Source organism: Ixodes scapularis, unplaced genomic scaffold (genome assembly GCF_016920785.2).
Source record: "Ixodes scapularis isolate PalLabHiFi unplaced genomic scaffold, ASM1692078v2 PGA_scaffold3__209_contigs__length_174095766, whole genome shotgun sequence".
Taxonomy (NCBI): Eukaryota; Metazoa; Arthropoda; class Arachnida; order Ixodida; family Ixodidae; genus Ixodes; species Ixodes scapularis.
In genome coordinates this window covers 83,320,435-83,323,955 of record NW_024609868.1, presented here as the reverse complement: position 1 = coordinate 83,323,955, position 3,521 = coordinate 83,320,435, and the positions used below count along the sequence as shown (strand labels likewise).

Here is a 3,521-nt window from a genome sequence, read left to right as displayed (position 1 = left end):
CCTCACTCACGCAAAGCCCAAGCAGAAAAAGAGCCCTGCCCACACTGCGCGTGCGTTGCCTTGAAGCCACCACGCACAGCGAGCACGCGGACCGGTTTGTGGCCGTAGTGTCGGCCGAAACGTCATCCGCGCACCCTTTCCTCTTCCCTCTCGCGTCCAGCCTTTTCTCACTCTCGGTGCACCGGTTGCCGTGGAAAAAGAAGAGGCCCAAAAGTAGGCCAGCTTCTCCCGTGGGCTGACCTGGATACTTGCCCAGCTTACCTCGTTCCCCCGACTCGAAATACACGCGCGTACAGCAATGGCCACCGCCGGACCGTCGTTGCCGTCCGCAAGGCGGGTTCGAGCTACCAGCGTTGGCTCCGCGGGCGCCTTACCTTAGCGAGAGGCTCGCGCTGATTGAGGAACCTCGGAGGGCTCTACCAAGGATGTGCAAGCAGGCACGTGGTGTTTCGTTTGCGGGGGGTTGGTCGTCGTCGTGATTGAGAGTGGTCATCGGTTGTGGTGGTCCTCGGACGTCGTCAACGTCGTGCTGCTCCGGAGCTGACGTCTGGAAGATTGACGGGTCTGCCATGGGGAACGACTCGGGATCTTCTCGGCAACGCACCGACATGTGGTTTAAGACCACACTGCTTTTGTTACTAGGTGAGTTCTCTATTACATAGCTTTGGATAAAGCGAAATACTCGCTACTTGTGCTCGCTCTTGTGAACGACATAGATGGTGAATATTAAGGTATGTCATCATGCTGGTAAGTACTCCCTGGGGGTCTGACTGCCTGTTGCGTATGTCAACCTTATGGGTTCAAGCGAGTTTATAGACGTTGTTATTTGTGACGCTGTCAGCAGTAGTGCTCACTCAAGCAAAACGCAGAGGTGCCACTGACTGCAACTTTGAGGGGCAGAGGTCTTGCCAAGCACCACGCCGTTCTCCCCACCCCCTACATGTAAACCCGCAAAACAAATAAAGAAAAAAAATATTGATGTTGAATTAACGGTAAAGGGGGGGGGGGGGAGGGTAGGACTGTATTGCTTTTAAAGTTTGAGCATTTACGCATGCGTGGAGTTCATGGGAAGAAGATAAGGGAAGCAATGTTATGAAAAATACATCTTTGAAGCTTTACTGTACGAACATATTGTGAATCTAGACGGTGAAAATGATATCATAAACAAATAAAATGAACTCGACCGGTTGACTCGGTCAAGTTCCTTCTATTGGCTTATGAAATTCACGAAGATTTGTAATTTTTCATGGCAAGACATTGTAAAATATCCTACCAAAAGTTGTTTTGTGAAGCTCTCGCTATGATCGGTTCAATTGGATTGATAGCAATGGTCACTGTTTGTGATTCGGGCACCAATTTGAAGGAATGTAGGTAGGTGTTTTTGGAACACCCTGGATAGTTGCTTGATACCCGGTTGCAGACCAAACAACAAAGGTATTTTACAAGCTCGAAGTCACTGACATGGATAAGACCCTTTTCGTAAGTGCGCGCCCTCCAGGAGCCGCTGCGCCGATTATCCGAAGCCACCATAATTTGGGCACGCATTGGACGGGAGTGCTCCGTCAGCGCTCGAAATGAACTCGGATTCAATCAGGCGCAGCATCGCTCATGAAGCAATGCCCAAGAAGGATGGAAGGATGGATGGATGTTAATGGCTATACCCTTTGTAGCGGGTGGTAGCTTGCGCCACCTAGCCTATGTCTAAAAAGACAAACACATACGATTTCTCCTACCCTTCGAAGCCAATTCTCTCCCCCTAACTATCACCAGGCAGTGTGGGATATCACTAGGAGGACCTTCTGGGGGGATCGGGCGAAAAACTAAAACATATCAACCCCCGTCTCTTCCCCCCGGCGAGGGAGTCGCCAATTTTCCTCTGGTCAAACCCTGTCGGCGTTACCTCAGCATCGGACTCAACGGGGGACAGGGTTGGGCCGGAGCCACACGGGAGGGAGTCCCAATTTCCCTCTGTCCCCAACTGTGCTATTAGACAATGTGGCGGCCTCCAGTATTGCTTGATAGACTTAAAAAAAAAACACGTTAAAAAATTTAGAGTGCAGGTATTGCCGAAAATTTTTCATTCAGTGCATATATAAATTATAATTGATGTAACTGAATATTCAAGATGGCTGCCATAACAAACGATGGTGGCAGATGTTATGACCGCGCATTTGCTTCGTGCTTGTCTCGCTCTTATGACAAACTGTAGTCACGTATTCATTGCACAAATGAATGGGAATGGTCTTCGTTATTGTTGTTAATAATTACAGAACATGCTTCACGGCGTAGGTATTTTGCCGCGTCTCTCAGACAGATGCCGAGCGCTGGTTATGACTTTCGTGCTCCAATCATCAATGGTCGTTCAGTGTGGTCACAAAACGTACGTCTTTATGCTAATGACACCCCTCTGGAGCAAGAAGTACTAACTCCTCTTTGAGGATTCCATGCAGAAATGTCTGAAAGTAAAGTCGAGCTTGGGAGGGTATGGTCCCCAAGGTGATATCTGGAATGGTGGATAAAAGGACTTTAATGAAAGCACCTTTGATCCCTCATGCCTTAGTGAAACCTCCCTAAACGTTTACTCGTGTATCTGTAACGTACACTTTTTGGTAAAAGATATAATGCAGACGGTTTCAGCTATGAGAAACGAAAAGCCCGACAATGATAAACCAAAATACGCCTAAAAACAACCTTAGAATGACAACTTAGAGAAACAGATAGCTCGACGGTTGAGAAATAAAATAAAATGATATAATCATCTCATAAGAAATTCCGAGCAGTAAACATACATATTTTTAGTCAACGACCGTATGCTTGCCCAAGAAGGTTGCTTGTCACGTGCAAAGCCAACGGCAAACAAGCGTGAGACACCCATTTATTAATAAGCGAGTCTGTTTCCTTCATTATTTGTGTCCATAAAAAAAGTACACGTTATCCGAATTTCACCTTTATGTAAAATGCCGTATAAATAGTACCTAACTGTACAACGGTATATAAATACTGTACTTACGTAAATCCTCAAATTGTTGCACGTTCGTATAAACTTGTAAAATACTATACTCGGAACCTGAAACAAACATAAAAATGCCATTCAAGAGAAGGAAAAAAGAAAAAAGTCCGGAATTTGCTATTTACATAATAAAAATGCGAACCAGAAAAAAAGAAATAGCGATATAGAATTGGAGACATTCCCAGCCGACATCGAGAAGCAATAAAATGTCCGTCGTCCACTCGTCGATCCGGTGCACGGAGATAATCTGGCGATCTTTCCCCGATTCCGTTAGCTGAGGCGTTGGCAAAACCCGCAAAAGCAAAAAGAAGCAAAGCAACGGGGCCTGCGGTGTGTCGCAAGCAGCTCTCTACGTGCGATAAGGCGGCCGCCCTTTGGTTCGCTTTGTAAAGCTGGCCTTGGGTGCACAATATAGTCCGTTCTGCAACCTTCCGCTCGAGACATTTCTTCTCGTTCCCATGTTCGAGACTCGCTTATAATACAGCGTTCCGGATGAACGAAGCAGTGCGTC

The 3,521-nt window shown here is 46.9% G+C and overlaps 1 long non-coding RNA gene across 1 annotated transcript; it reads right to left on the bottom strand.

The window, feature by feature from the left end:
• Positions 1-450: 450 nt before the first annotated feature.
• On the bottom strand, positions 451-3,240 carry LOC121837083. Its single transcript, XR_006078105.1, has 3 exons — positions 3,153-3,240; positions 3,011-3,067; positions 451-547 (listed from the first exon to the last, which is right to left on the bottom strand). It is a non-coding gene; the product is annotated as an uncharacterized LOC121837083 (long non-coding RNA).
• Positions 3,241-3,521: the final 281 nt, after the last annotated feature.